We start from the raw sequence: 15282 nt of genomic DNA on the forward strand, positions 1-15282 counted from the left end.
GCCAGGCGGAGGGAGCGAGCAGGCAGGCGAGGCTGGGCGGCAGAGAGCGAGCGGCCGGGCGAGGACGTGTGGGAGGGAGCGGGCGGGTGAGGCCGGGCGGATGGTGCGGCGGGCGAAGTCTTTACGGGAGGGAGCGAGCGGGCGAGTCCGGGCGGGGAGGGAGCGGCCGGGCGAGGGAGGGAGCGAGCGGGCGAGGGAGCGAGCGCGGGCGAGGCCGGGCGAGGGAGGGAGCGAGCGGGCAAGGCCTGGCGAGGGAGGGAGGGAGCGGGCAAGGCTGGCCGAGGGAGCGGGCGAGGCCGATGGAGGGAAGGAGGGAGTGGGCGAAGCCGGGTGAGGGAGGGAGGAGCGGGCAAATGCCGGCCGAGGGAGGGTGGGAGCGAGCGGGTGAGCCTGGGCGAGCGGGGGGAGGGAGCGGGCGAGGCCGGGGCAAGTGACGGATGGAGGGAGGGAGCGGGCGAGGCTAGGCGAGGGAGGGTGGGGAGGGAGCGGGTGAGGCCGGGCGAGGGAGGGAGGGAGGGATGGAACAGGCGAGGCCGGGCGAGGGAGGGAGGGAGCGAGTGAGGCCGGGCGAGGGAGGAATGGAGCGGGTGAGGCCGGGCGAGGGAGGGAGACAGCGGGCGAGGCCAGGCAAGGGAGGGAGCTGGCGAGGCCAGGCGAGGGAGAGAGCAGGCGGGCAAGGCTGGCTGAGGGAACGGGCGGACGAGGCCGGGCGAGGAAGCGAGGGAGACCGGGCGAGGAGGGAGGGAGGAAGCGGGCGAGGGAGGGAGCGGGCGAGACAGGGAAGGAGGGAACGGGCGAGGCCGGACGGGAGAGAACGGGTGAGGCCGCGCGAGGTAGGAGCAGACGCTCGAGGCCGGGCGAGGGAAGGAGCAGACGTTCGAGGCCGGGCGAGGGAGGATGGCAGCGGCCGAGGGCCGGTGAGGAAGGGAGGCAGCGGGTGAGGGCGCGTGAGGGAGGGAGGCAGCAGGCGAGGGAAGGAGGGAGCGGGCGAGGCTGGGGAGAGCGAGGGAAAGAGCTGGTTACACCGGGCGAGGTAGGGAGGAAGCGGGCGAGGCCGGGCGAAGGAGGGAGGAAGCGGGCTAGGCCGGGGCGAGGGAAGGAGCGAGCGAGGCCGGGCGAGGGAGGGAGGGAGCGAGCAAGGCCGAGCGAGGGAGGAGGGAGCGAGCGGGCGAGGGAGGGAGCTAGCAGGCGAGGACGGGCGAGGGAGGGAGGGAGCGGGCGAGGACGGGCGAGGGAGGGAGCGGGTGAGGCCGGGCGAGGGAGGGAGCGGGCCAGGCCGGGCGAGGGAGGGAGCGGGCCAGGCCGGGCGAGGGAGGGAGGGGGCGAGGGAGGGAGGCAGCAGGCGAGGGCGGCCGAGGGAGGGAGGCAGCGGGTGAGGGAAAGAGGGAGCAGGTGAGGCCGGAAGTGGGCGGGCGAGAGGGTGTGAGCGGGTGGGCAAGGGAGGGAGGTAGGGAGGGTGCAGGTGAGGCAGGGAGGGAGGTATGGAGCGGGCAAGGCAGGGAGCGTGCGAGGCCGGGCAAGGTAGGGAGGGAGCGGGCGAGGCTGGGCGGGAGCGAACGAGGGAGTGTGGCCAGGCGTGAGGGAGGGAGTGAGCGAGGCCGGGCGGGAGGGAGCGAGCAAGGCCGGGAGGGAGCGAGCGAGCGAGCGAGGGAGGCCGGGCGAGAGGGAGGGAGTGAGCGAGGCCGGGCGGGAGCGAACGAGGGAGTGAGGCCGGGCGGGAGGGAGCGAGCGATGTCGGGCGGGAGCGTGCGAGCGAGGCCGGGCGAGGGAGGGGGGGAGCAGGCCAGGCAGGGCGAGGGATGGAGGGAGCGGGCGAGGCCGGGCGAGTGAGGGAGGAAGCGGGCGAGGCCGGGCGAGGGAGGGAGGAAGCGGGCGAGGCAGGGAGTGGGCGAGTCCCGGCGAAGGAGGAAGGAAGCCGGCGAGGAATGTAGGGAGCGGGCGAGGCCGGGCGAGTGAGGGAGGCAGCGGGTGAGGCCGGGCGATGGAGGGATGGAGGGAGCGGGCAAGGCCAGGCGAGGGAGGGAGCAAGCGAGGCCGAGCGGGAGGGAGGGAGCGAGCGACCGAGGCCAGGCGAGAGGGAGCGAGCGAGCGAGGCCGGGAGGGAGGGAGGGAGCGAGCGAGCGAGGCCGGGCGGGAGGGAGGGAGCGAGCGAGCGAGCGAGCGAGCGAGGCCAGGCGGGAGGGAGGGAGCGAGCGAGCGAGGCCGGGCGGGAGGGAGGGAGCAAGCGAGCGAGGTCCGGCGGGAGGGAGGGAGCGAGCGAGCGAGGCCGGGCGGGAGGGAGGGAGCGAGCGAGCGAGCGAGCGAGGCCGGGCGGGAGGGAGGGAGCGAGCGAGCGAGCGAGGCCGGGCGGGAGGGAGGGATCGAGCGAGCGAGGCCGGGCGGGAGGGAGCGAGCGAGCGAGTGAGGCCGGGCGGGAGGGAGCGAGCGAGCAAGGCCGGGCGGGAGGGAGCGAGCGAGCGAGTGAGGCCGGGCGGGAGGGAGCGAGCGAGGCCGGGCGGGAGCAAGGCCGGGCGGGAGGGAGTGAGCGAGTGAGCGGGGCCGGGCGGGAGGGAGGGAGCGAGCAAACGAGCGAGGCCGGGCGGGACGGAGCGAGCGAGTGAGCGAGCGAGGCCGAGCGGGAGGAAGGGAGCGAGCGAGGCTGGGCGGGAGAGAGGGAGCGAGCGAGCAAGCGAGGCCGGGCGGGAGGGAGCGAGCGGGCGGCCGGGCGAGGCCAGGCGGGAGGGAGCGAGCAGGCAGGCGAGGCTGGGCGGCAGAGAGCGAGCGGCCGGGCGAGGACGTGTGGGAGGGAGCGGGCGGGTGAGGCCGGGCGGATGGTGCGGCGGGCGAAGTCTTACGGGAGGGAGCGAGCGGGCGAGTCCGGGCGGGAGGGAGCGGCCGGGCGAGGGAGGGAGCGAGCGGGCGAGGGAGCGAGCGAGCGGGCGAGGCCGGGCGAGGGAGGGAGCGAGCGGGCAAGGCCTGGCGAGGGAGGGAGGGAGCGGGCGAGGCTGGCCGAGGGAGCGGGCGAGGCCGATGGAGGGAAGGAGGGAGTGGGCGAAGCCGGGTGAGGGAGGGAGGGAGCGGGCAATGCCGGCCGAGGGAGGGTGGGAGCGAGCGGGTGAGCCTGGGCGAGCGGGGGGAGGGAGCGGGCGAGGCCGGGCAAGTGACGGATGGAGGGAGGGAGCGGGCGAGGCTAGGCGAGGGAGGGTGGGAGGGAGCGGGTGAGGCCGGGCGAGGGAGGGAGGGAGGGATGGAACGGGCGAGGCCGGGCGAGGGAGGGAGGGAGCGAGTGAGGCCGGGCGAGGGAGGAATGGAGCGGGTGAGGCCGGGCGAGGGAGGGAGACAGCGGGCGAGGCCAGGCAAGGGAGGGAGCTGGCGAGGCCAGGCGAGGGAGAGAGCAGGCGGGCAAGGCTGGCTGAGGGAACGGGCGGACGAGGCCGGGCGAGGGAGCGAGGGAGACCGGGCGAGGGAGGGAGGGAGGAAGCGGGCGAGGGAGGGAGCGGGCGAGGCAGGGAAGGAGGGAACGGGCGAGGCCGGACGGGAGAGAACGGGTGAGGCCGCGCGAGGTAGGGAGCAGACGCTCGAGGCCGGGCGAGGGAAGGAGCAGACGTTCGAGGCCGGGCGAGGGAGGATGGCAGCGGCCGAGGGCCGGTGAGGAAGGGAGGCAGCGGGTGAGGGCGCGTGAGGGAGGGAGGCAGCAGGCGAGGGAAGGAGGGAGCGGGCGAGGCTGGGAGAGCGAGGGAAAGAGCTGGTTACACCGGGCGAGGTAGGGAGGAAGCGGGCGAGGCCGGGCGAAGGAGGGAGGAAGCGGGCTAGGCCGGGGCGAGGGAAGGAGCGGGTGAGGCCGGGCAGGGGAGGGAGGGAGCGAGCGGGCGAGGGAGGGAGGGAGGGAGCAAGGCCGGGCGAGGGAGGGAGGGAGCGAGCGGGCGAGTGAGGGAGCTAGCAGGCGAGGACGGGCGAGGGAGGGAGGGAGCGGGCGAGGACGGGCGAGGGAGGGAGCGGGTGAGGCCGGGCGAGGGAGGGAGCGGGCCAGGCCGGGCGAGGGAGGGAGCGGGCCAGGCCGGGCGAGGGAGGGAGGGGGCGAGGGAGGGAGGCAGCAGGCGAGGGCAGCCGAGGGAGGGAGGCAGCGGGTGAGGGAAAGAGGGAGCAGGTGAGGCCGGAAGTGGGCGGGCGAGAGGATGTGAGCGGGTGGGCAAGGGAGGGAGGTAGGGAGGGTGCAGGTGAGGCAGGGAGGGAGGTATGGAGCGGGCAAGGCAGGGAGCGTGCGAGGCCGGGCAAGGTAGGGAGGGAGCGGGCGAGGCTGGGCGGGAGCGAACGAGGGAGTGTGGCCAGGCGTGAGGGAGGGAGTGAGCGAGGCCGGGCGGGAGGGAGCGAGCAAGGCCGGGAGGGAGCGAGCGAGCGAGCGAGGGAGGCCGGGCGAGAGGGAGGGAGTGAGCGAGGCCGGGCGGGAGCGAACGAGGGAGTGAGGCCGGGCGGGAGGGAGCGAGCGATGTCGGGCGGGAGCGTGCGAGCGAGGCCGGGCGAGGGAGGGGGGGAGCAGGCCAGGCAGGGCGAGGGATGGAGGGAGCGGGCGAGGCCGGGCGAGTGAGGGAGGAAGCGGGCGAAGCCGGGCGAGGGAGGGAGGAAGCGGGCGAGGCAGGGAGTGGGCGAGTCCCGGCGAAGGAGGAAGGAAGCCGGCGAGGAATGTAGGGAGCGGGTGAGGCCGGGCGAGTGAGGGAGGCAGCGGGTGAGGCCGGGCGATGGAGGGATGGAGGGAGCGGGCAAGGCCAGGCGAGGGAGGGAGCAAGCGAGGCCGAGCGGGAGGGAGGGAGCGAGCGACCGAGGCCAGGCGAGAGGGAGCGAGCGAGCGAGGCCGGGAGGGAGGGAGCGAGCGAGGCCGGGAGGGAGGGAGCGAGCGAGCGAGCGAGGCCGGGAGCGAGCGAGCGAGCGAGGCCGGGAGGCAGGGAGGGAGCGAGCGAGGCCGGGATGGAGGGAGCGAGCGAGTGAGGCCGGGAGGGAGCGAGCGAGCGAGGTCAGGAGGGAGCGAGCGAGGTCGAGAGGGAGGGAGGTAGCGAGCGAGCAACGCCGGGAGGGAGGGAGGGAGCGAGCGAGCGAGGCCGGGAGGGGGGGAGCGAGCAAGCGAGCGAGGCCGGGAGGGAGGGATCGAGGCCGGGAGGGAGCGAGCGAGCGAGGCCGGGAGGGAGGGAGCGAGCGAGCGAGGCCGGGAGCGAGCGAGCGAGGCCGGGAGGGAGGGGGCGAACGAGCGAGCGAGGCAGGGAGGGAAGGAGGGAGCGAGCGAGCGAGCGAGGCCGGGCGGGAGGGAGCTAGCGAGTGAGCGAGGCCGGGCAAGGGAGTGAAGGAACGGGTGAGGCAGCGAGTGGGCGAGGGAGGGAGGGAGCGAGCGAGGACCGGGCGGGAGGGAGCGAGCGAGCGAGCGAGACCGGGCGGGAGGGAGCCAGCGAGCGAGCGAGGCCGGGCGGGAGGGAGCCAGCGAGCGAGCGAGGCCGGGCGGGAGGGAGCGAGCGAGCGAGGCCGGGCGGGAGGGAGCGAGCGAGCGAGCGAGGCCGGGCGGGAGGGAGCGAGCGAGGCCGGGCGGGAGGGAGCGAGCGAGTGAGGCCGGGCGGGAGGGAGCGAGCGAGCCAGCGAGCGAGGCCGGGCGGGAGGGAGCGAGCGAGCGAGCGAGGCCGGGCGGGAGGGAGCGAGCGAGCGAGCGAGCGAGGCCGGGCGGGAGGGAGGGAGCGAGCGAGGCCGGGAGGGAGGGAGCGAGCGAGCGAGCGAGGCCGGGAGCGAGCGAGCGAGCGAGGCCGGGAGGCAGGGAGGGAGCGAGCGAGGCCGGGATGGAGGGAGCGAGCGAGTGAGGCCGGGAGGGAGCGAGCGAGCGAGGTCAGGAGGGAGCGAGCGAGGTCGAGAGGGAGGGAGGTAGCGAGCGAGCAACGCCGGGAGGGAGGGAGGGAGCGAGCGAGCGAGGCCGGGAGGGGGGGAGCGAGCAAGCGAGCGAGGCCGGGAGGGAGGGATCGAGGCCGGGAGGGAGCGAGCGAGCGAGGCCGGGAGGGAGGGAGCGAGCGAGCGAGGCCGGGAGCGAGCGAGCGAGGCCGGGAGGGAGGGGGCGAACGAGCGAGCGAGGCAGGGAGGGAAGGAGGGAGCGAGCGAGCGAGCGAGGCCGGGCGGGAGGGAGCTAGCGAGTGAGCGAGGCCGGGCAAGGGAGTGAAGGAACGGGTGAGGCAGCGAGTGGGCGAGGGAGGGAGGGAGCGAGCGAGGACCGGGCGGGAGGGAGCGAGCGAGCGAGCGAGAACGGGCGGGAGGGAGCCAGCGAGCGAGCGAGGCCGGGCGGGAGGGAGCGAGCGAGCGAGGCCGGGCGGGAGGGAGCGAGCGAGCGAGCGAGGCCGGGCGGGAGGGAGCGAGCGAGGCCGGGCGGGAGGGAGCGAGCGAGCGAGGCCGGGCGGGAGGGAGCGAGCGAGCCAGCGAGCGAGGCCGGGCGGGAGGGAGCGAGCGAGCGAGCGAGGCCGGGCGGGAGGGAGCGAGCGAGCGAGCGAGCGAGGCCGGGCGGGAGGGAGGGAGCGAGCGAGCGAGTCCGGGCGGGAGGGAGCGATCGGCGAGCGAGGCCGGGCGGGAGGGAGCGATTGAGCGAGGCCGGGTGGGAGGGAGCGAGCGAGGCCGGGCGGGAGGGAGCGATCGAGAGAGCGAGGCCGGGCGGGAGGGAGCGATCGAGAGAGCGAGGCCGGGCGGGAGGGAGCGATCGAGCGAGCGAGGCCGGGCGGGAGGGAGCGAGCAATCGAGCGAGCGAGGCCGGGCGTGAGGGAGGGAGGGAGCAGGCAAGGCCGGGTGAGGGAGGGAGGGAGGGAGTGGGCGGGCGAGGCCGGGCAAGGGAGGGAGGGAGGGAGGGAGCGGGTGAGGCAGGGAGGGAAGTAGGGAACGGGCGAGGCCGGGCAAGGGAGGGAGACATCGGGCGATGGAGGGAGGGAGCGGGCGAGGGAGGGAGGGAGGCAGCGTGTGAGGCCGGGCGGGAGGGAGCGAGCGATGTCGGGCGGGATGGAGGGAGCGAGCGAGTGAGGCCGAGCGATCGAGGGAAGGAGGGAGCGAGCGGGCTAGGCTGGGCGAGGGAAGGGGCCAGGCCGGGCAAGGCCGGGCAAGGGAGCAGGTGAGGCCGGGCGAGTGAGGGAGGGAGCGGGCGAGGCCGGGCGAGGGAGGGAGGAAGCGGGCGAGGCCGGGCGAGGGAGGGAGGAAGCGGGCGAGGCAGGGGGTGGGCGAGGCCCGGCGAGGGAGGAAGGAAGCCGGCGAGGGATGTAGGGAGCAGGCGAGGCCGGGCAAGGGAGGGAGTCAGCGGACGAGGGAGTGAGGGAGGGAGCGGGCGAGGCCGGGCGAGGGAGGGAGGGAGCATGCGAGGCCGAGCGGGAAGGAGGGAGCGAGCGACCAGGCCGGTCGAGAGGGAGGGAGCGAGCGAGGCCGGGTGGGAGGGAGGGAGCGGGCGGGCGATGGCGGGCAAGGGAGGGAGGGAGGGAGGGAGCGGGTGAGGCAGGGAGGGAGGTAGGAAGCGGGCGAGGCCGGGCAAGGGAGGGAGACACCAGGCGATGGAGGGAGGGAGCGTGTGAGGCCGGGCGGGAGGGAGCGAGCGATGTCGGGCGGGAGGGAGGGAGCGAGCGAGGCCGGGCGGGAGGGCAGACAGGAGGGAAGGAGGGAGTGAGCAAACGAGGCCGGGCGGGATGGAGGGAGCGAGCGAGCGAGGCCGAGCGATCGAGGGAAGGAGGGAGCGAGCGGGCTAGGCCGGGCGAGGGAGGGGGCCAGGCCGGGCGAGGGAGGGAGCAGGCGAAGCCGGGCGAGGGAGGGAGCAGGCGAAGCCAGGCGAGGGAGGGAGGGAGCATGCGAGGCCAAGCGGGAGGGAGGGAGCGAGCGACCGAGGCCGGGCGAGAGGGAGGGAGCGAGCGAGGCCGGGCGGGAGGGAGGGAGGGAGCGTGCGAGGCCGAGCGGGAGGGAGGGAGCGAGCGACCGAGGCCGGGAGGGAGGGAGGGAGCGAGCGAGGCCGGGAGCGAAGGAGCGAGCGAGCGAGGCCGGGAGGGATGGAGCGAGCGAGCGAGGCCGGGAGGGATGGAGCGAGCGAGCGAGGCCGGGAGGGAGGGAGCGAGCGAGCGAGGCCGGGAGGGAGGGAGCGAGCGAGTGAGGCCGGGAGGGAGGGAGCGAGCGAGCGAGCGAGGCCGGGAGGGAGGGAGCGAGCGAGCGAGGCCGGGAGGGAGGGAGCGAGGCCGGGGAGGGAGCAAGCGAGCGAGGCCGGGAGGGAGGGAGGGAGCGAGCGAGGCCGGGAGGGAGGGAGGGAGCGAGCGAGTCCGGGAGGGAGGGAGGGAGCGAGCGAGGGCGGGAGGGATGGAGGGAGCAAGCGAGGCCGGGTGGGATGGAGGGAGCGAGCGAGGCTGGCCGAGGGAGGGAGGGAGCGGGCGAGGGCATGAAGGGAGGAAGGGAGCGGGCGATGCAGGGAGTGGGCGAGGCCCGGCGAGGGATGTAGCAAGCGGGCGAGGCCGGTCAAGGGATGGAGGCAGCAGGCGAGGACGGGCGAGGGTGGAAGGCAGCCGAGGATACCGGGCGATGGAGGGAGGGAGCGGGCGAGGCCGGGCGAGGGAGGGAGCGGGCGGGCGAGGCCGGGCAAGGGAGGGAGACACCGGGCGATGGAGGGAGGGAGCGGGCGAGGCCGGGCGAGGGAGGGAGGGAGCGTGTGAGGCCGGGCGGGAGGGCAGGCGGGAGGGAAGGAGGGAGCGAGCAAACGAGGCCGGGCGGGATGGAGGGAGCGAGCGAGGCCGAGCGATCGAGGGAAGGAGGGAGCAAGCGGGCTAGGCCGAGCGGGAGGGAGGGAGCGAGCGACCGAGGCCGGGCGAGAGGGAGGGAGCGAGCGAGGCCGGGCGGGAGGGAGCGAGCGAGTGAGGCCGGGCAAGAGGGAGGGAGTGAGCGAGTGAGGCCGGGCGGGAGCGAGCGAGCGATTGAGGCCAGGAGTGAAGGAGCGAGCGAGCGAGGCGGAGGGAGGGAGGGAGCGAGCGAGGCCGGGAGGGAGCGAGCGAGCGAGGCCAGGAGGGAGGGAGCGAGCGAGCGAGGCCGGGGAGGGAGCGAGCGAGCGAGGCCGGGGAGGGTGCGAGCGAGCGAGGCCGGGGAGGGTGCGAGCGAGCGAGGCCGGGGAGGGAGGGAGGGAGCGAGCGAGGCCGGGAGGGAGCGAGCGAGGCCGGGAGGGAGGGAGGGAGCGAGTGAGGCCGGGAGGGAGGGAGGGAGGGAGCGAGCGAGGCCGGGAGGGATGGATGGAGCGAGCGAGGCCAGGAGGGAGGGAGGGAGCGAGGCCGGGTGGGATGGAGCGAGCGAGCGAGGCTGGCTGAGGGAGGGAGGGAGCGGGCGAGGCATGAAGGGAGGAAGGGAGCGGGCGAGGCAGGGAGTGGGCGAGGCCCGGCGAGGGAGGAAGGAAGCCGGCGAGGGATGTAGGGAGCGGGCGAGTCCCGGCAAGGGAGGGAGGCAGCGGGCGAGGCCGGGTGAGGGAGGGAGGCAGCGGGCGAGGCAGGGCGAGGCCAGGCGAGGGAGGGAGGGAGCGTGCGAGGCCGAGCGGGAGGGAAGGAGTGAGCGACCGAGGCCGGGCGAGAGGGAGGGAGCGAGCGAGGCCAAGCGGGAGGGAGCGAGTGAGTGAGGCCGGGCGAGAGGGAGGGATTGAGCGAGTGAGGCCGGGCGGGAGCGAGCGAGCGAGCAAGGCCGGGAGGGAGGGAGCGAGCGAGCGAGGCCGGGAGGGAGGGAGCGAGCGAGCGAGGCCGGGAGGGAGGGAGCGAGCGAGCGAGGCCGGGAGGGAGGGAGCGAGCGAGCGAGGCCGGGAGGGAGGGAGCGAGCGAGCGAGGCCGGGAGGGAGGGAGCGAGGGAGCGAGGCCGGGAGGGGGCGAGCGAGCGAGGCCGGGAGGGAGGGAGCGAGCGAGCGAGGCCGGGAGGGAGGGAGCGAGCGAGCGAGGCCGGGAGGGAGGGAGCGAGCGAGCGAGGCCGGGAGGGAGGGAGCGAGCGAGGCCGGGAGGGAGGGAGCGAGCGAGGCCGGGAGGGAGGGGGCGAGCGAGCGAGGCCGGGAGGGAGGGAGCGAGCGAGCGAGGCCGGGAGGGGGCAAGCGAGCGAGGCCGGGAGGGAGGGAGCGAGCGAGCGAGGCCGGGAGGGAGGGAGCGAGCGAGCGAGGCCGGGAGGGGGCGAGCGAGCGAGGCCGGGTGGGATGGAGCGAGCGAGCGAGGCTGGCCGAGGGAGGGAGCGAGCGAGGCATGAAGGGAGGAAGGGAGCGGGCGAGGCAGGGAGTGGGCGAGGCCCGGCGAGGGATGTAGCAAGCGGGTGAGGCCGGTCAAGGGATGGAGGCAGTGGGCGAGGTCGGGCGAGGGAGGGAGGCAGCGGGCGAGGCAGGGCGAGGCCAGGCGAGGGAGGGAGGGAGCGTGCGAGGCCGAGCGGGAGGGAGGGAGCGAGCGACCGAGGCCGGGCGAGAGGGAGGGAGGGAGCGAGCGAGGCCAAGCGGGAGGGAGCGAGTGAGTGAGGCCGGGCGAGAGGGAGGGAGTGAGCGAGTGAGGCCGGGCGGGAGCGAGCGAGCGAGGCCGGGAGGGAGGGAGCGAGCGAGCGAGGCCGGGAGGGAGGGAGCGAGCGAGCGAGGCCGGGAGGGAGGGAGCGAGCGAGCGAGGCCGGGAGGGAGGGAGCGAGGGAGCGAGGCCGGGAGGGGGCGAGCGAGCGAGGCCGGGAGGGAGGGAGCGAGCGAGCGAGGCCGGGAGGGAGGGAGCGAGCGAGCGAGGCTGGGAGGGAGGGAGCGAGCGAGCGAGGCCGGGAGGGAGGGAGCGAGCGAGCGAGGCCGGGAGGGAGGGAGCGAGCGAGGCCGGGAGGGAGGGGGCGAGCGAGCGAGGCCGGGAGGGAGCGAGCGAGCGAGGCCGGGAGGGAGGGAGCGAGGGAGCGAGGCCGGGAGGGGGCGAGCGAGCGAGGCCGGGAGGGAGGGAGCGAGCGAGCGAGGCCGGGAGGGAGGGAGCGAGCGAGCGAGGCTGGGAGGGAGGGAGCGAGCGAGCGAGGCCGGGAGGGAGGGAGCGAGCGAGCGAGGCCGGGAGGGAGGGAGCGAGCGAGGCCGGGAGGGAGGGGGCGAGCGAGCGAGGCCGGGAGGGAGCGAGCGAGCGAGCAAGGCCGGGAGGGAGGGAGCGAGCGAGCGAGGCCGGGAGGGGGCAAGCGAGCGAGGCCGGGAGGGGGCAAGCGAGCGAGGCCGGGAGGGAGGGAGCGAGCGAGGCCGGGAGGGGGCGAGCGAGCGAGGCCGGGTGGGATGGAGTGAGCGAGCGAGGCTGGCCGAGGGAGGGAGCAGGCGAGGCATGAAGGGAGGAAGAGAGCGGGCGAGGCAGGGAGTGGGCGAGGCCCGGCGAGGGATGTAGCAAGCGGGCGAGGCCGGTCAAGGGATGGAGGCAGTGGGCGAGGTCGGGCGAGGGTGGAAGGCAGCCGAGGATACCGGGCGATGGAGGGAGGGAGCGGACGAGGCCGGGCGATGGAGGGAGGCAGCGGGCGAGGGAGGGAGCTGGCGGGCGAGGCCGGGCAAGGGAGGGAGACACCGGGTGATGGAGGGAGGGACGTGCGAGGCTGGGCGAGGGAGGGAGGGAGCGTGTGAGGCCGGGCGGGAGGGAGCGAGCGAGCGAGGCCGGGGAGGGAGCGAGCGAGCGAAGCCGGGGAGGGGTGCGAGCGAGCGAGGCCGGGAGGGAGGGAGGGAGCGAGCGAGGCCGGGAGGGAGGGAGGGAGCGAGCGAGGCCGAGAGGGAGGGAGGGAGCGAGCGAGGCCGAGAGGGAGGGAGGGAGCGAGCGAGGCCGGGAGGGATGGAGGGAGCGAGCGAGGGCGGGTGGGATGGAGGGAGCGAGCGATGCCGGGAGGGATGGAGGGAGCGAGCGAGGCTGGCCGAGGGAGGGAGGGAGCGGGCGAGGGCATGAAGGGAGGAAGGGAGCGGGCGAGGCAGGGAGTGGGCAAGGCCCGGCGAGGGATGTAGCAAGCGGGCGAGGCCGGTCAAGGGATGGAGGCAGTGGGCGAGGTCGGGCGAGGGTGGAAGGCAGCCGAGGATACCGGGCGATGGAGGGAGGGAGCGGACGAGGCCGGGAGGGAGGGAGGGAGCGGACGAGGCCGGGAGGGATGGAGGGAGCGAGCGAGGCTGGCCGAGGGAGGGAGGGAGCGGGCGAGGGCATGAAGGGAGGAAGGGAGGAAGGGAGGGGGCGAGGCAGGGAGTGGGCGAGGCCCGGCGAGGGATGTAGCAAGCGGGCGAGGCCGGTCAAGGGATGGAGGCAGTGGGCGAGGTCGGGCGAGGGTGGAAGGCAGCCGAGGATACCGGGCGATGGAGGGAGGGAGGCAGCGGGCGAGGGAGGGAGGGTGCGGTCGGTTGAGGCCGGGCGAGGGTGGAAGGCAGCCGAGGATACCGGGCGATGGAGGGAGGGAGCGGACGAGGCCGGGCGATGGAGGGAGGCAGCGGGCGAGGGAGGGAGCTGGCGGGCGAGGCCGGGCAAGGGAGGGAGACACCGGGCGATGGAGGGAGGGACGTGCGAGGCTGGGCGAGGGAGGGAGGGAGCGTGTGAGGCCGGGCGGGAGGGAGCGAGCGAGCGAGGCCGGGGAGGGAGCGAGCGAGCGAAGCCGGGGAGGGGTGCGAGCGAGCGAGGCCGGGAGGGAGGGAGGGAGCGAGCGAGGCCGGGAGGGAGGGAGGGAGCGAGCGAGGCCGAGAGGGAGGGAGGGAGCGAGCGAGGCCGGGAGGGATGGAGGGAGCGAGCGAGGGCGGGTGGGATGGAGGGAGCGAGCGATGCCGGGAGGGATGGAGGGAGCGAGCGAGGCTGGCCGAGGGAGGGAGGGAGCGGGCGAGGGCATGAAGGGAGGAAGGGAGCGGGCGAGGCAGGGAGTGGGCAAGGCCCGGCGAGGGATGTAGCAAGCGGGCGAGGCTGGTCAAGGGATGGAGGCAGCGGGTGAGGTCGGGCGAGGGTGGAAGGCAGCCGAGGATACCGGGCGATGGAGGGAGGGAGCGGACGAGGCCGGGAGGGAGGGAGGGAGCGGACGAGGCCGGGAGGGATGGAGGGAGCGAGCGAGGCTGGCCGAGGGAGGGAGGGAGCGGGCGAGGGCATGAAGGGAGGAAGGGAGGAAGGGAGGGGGCGAGGCAGGGAGTGGGCGAGGCCCGGCGAGGGATGTAGCAAGCGTGCGAGGCTGGTCAAGGGATGGAGGCAGCGGGTGAGGTCGGGCGAGGGTGGAAGGCAGCCGAGGATACCGGGCGATGGAGGGAGGGAGCAGGCGAGGCCGGGCGTGGGAGGGAGCGGGCGGGCGAGGCCGGGCAAGGGAGGGAGACACCGGGCGATGGAGGGAGGGAGCGGGCGAGGCCGGGCGAGGGAGGGAGGGAGCGTGTGAGGCCGGGCGGGAGGGCAGGCGGGAGGGAAGGAGGGAGCGAGCAAACGAGGCCGGGCGGGATGGAGGGAGCGAGCGAGCGAGGCCGAGCGATCGAGGGAAGGAGGGAGCGAGCGGGCTAGGCCGGGCGATGGAAGGGGCCAGGCCGGGCGAGGGAGGGAGAGAGCAGGCCAGGCAGGGCGAGGGATGGAGGGAGCGGGCGAGGCTGGGCGAGCGAGGGAGGGAGCGGGCGAGGCTGGGCAAGGGAGGTAGGGAGTGGGCAAGGCCGGGCGAGGCCGGGTAAGGGAGCAGGCGAGGCCGGGCGAGTGAGGGAGGAAGCGGGCGAGGGAGGGAGGAAGCGGGCGAGGCAGCGAGTGAGGGAGTGGGTGAGACAGGGCGAGTGAGGGAGGCAGCAGGCGAGGCCGGGCGAGGGAGGGAGGAAGCGGGCGAGGCAGGGAGTGGGCGAGGCCCGGCGAGGGAGGAAGGAAGCCGGCGAGGGATGTAGGGAGCAGGCGAGGCCGGGCAAGGGAGGGAGGCAGCGGGCAAGGCCGGGTGAGGGAGGGAGGCAGCGGGCGAGGCCGGGTGAGGGAGGGAGGGAGGGAGCGGGCGAAGCCAGGCGAGGGAGGGAGGGAGCATGCGAGGCTGAGCGGGAGGGAGGGAGCGAGCGACCGAGGCCGGGCGAGAGGGAGGGAGCGAGCGAGGCTGGGCGGGAGGGAGGGAGCGGGCGGGCGAGGGCGGGCAAGGGAGGGAGGGAGGGAGGGAGTGGGTGAGGCAGGGAGGGAGGTAAGGAGCGGGCGAGGCCGGGCAAGGGAGGGAGACACCAGGCGATGGAGGGAGGGAGCGGGCGAGGGAGGGAGGGAGCGTGTGAGGCCGGGCGGGAGGGAGCGAGCGATGTCGGGCAGGAGGGAGGGATCGAGCGAGGCCGGGCGGGAGGGAAGGAGGGAGCGAGCAAATGAGGCTGGGCGGGATGGAGGGAGCAAGCGAGCGAGGCCGAGCCATCGAGGGAAGGAGGGAGCAAGCGGGCTAGGCCGGGCGAGGGAGGGGGCCAGGCCGGGCGAGGGAGGGAGGGAGCAGGACAGGCAGGCCGAGGGATGGAGGGAGCAGGCGAGGCCGGGCGAGCGAGGGAGGGAGCGGGCGAGGCGGGGCGAGGTCTAGCAAGGGAGCGGACGAGGCCGGGCGAGGGAGGGAGCATGGGAGGCCGGGCGAGTGAGGGAGGAAGAGGGCGAGGCTGGGCGAGGGAGGGAGGAAGCGAGCGAGGCCGGGCGAGGGAGGGAGGAAGCGGTTGAGGCAGGGAGTGGGCGAGGCCCGGTGAGGGAGGAAGGAAGCGAGCGAGGCCGGGAGGGAGGGAGCGAGCGAGCGAGGCCGGGAGGGGGCGAGCGAGCGAGGCCGGGAGGGAGGGAGCGAGCGAGCGAGGCCGGGAGGGTGGGAGCGAGCGAGCGAGGCCGGGAGGGAGGGAGCGAGCGAGCGAGCGAGGCCGGGAGGGAGGGAGCGAGCGCGCGAGGCCGGGAGGGGGGGAGCGAGCGAGCGAGGCCGGGAGGGAGGGAGCGAGCGAGCGGCCGGGAGGGAGGGAGCGAGCGAGCGAGGCCGGGAGGGAGGGAGCGAGCGAGCGAGGCCGGGAGGGAGGGAGGGAGCGAGCGAGGCCGGGAGGGAGGGAGGGAGCGAGCCAGGCCAGGAGGGAGGGAGGGAGCGAGCGAGGCCGGGAGGGAGCGAGCGAGGCCGGGAGGGATGGAGGGATGGAGGGAGGGAGCGAGCGAGGCCGGGAGGGATGGAGGGAGCGAGCGAGGCTGGCCGAGGGAGGGAGGGAGCGGGCGAGGGCATGAAGGGAGGAAGGGAGCGGGCGAGGCAGAGAGTGGGCGAGGCCCGGCGAGGGACGTAGCAAACGGGCGAGGCCGGTCAAGGGAGGGAGGCAGCGGGCGAGGTCGGGCGAGGGAGGGAGGGAGGGGGGCGAGGGAGTGAGGGAGCAGGCGAGGCCGGGAGAGGGAGGAG

The sequence above is a fragment of the Pristiophorus japonicus genome, chromosome 2, assembly GCF_044704955.1.
Source record: "Pristiophorus japonicus isolate sPriJap1 chromosome 2, sPriJap1.hap1, whole genome shotgun sequence".
NCBI classification, from domain to species: domain Eukaryota; kingdom Metazoa; phylum Chordata; class Chondrichthyes; family Pristiophoridae; genus Pristiophorus; species Pristiophorus japonicus.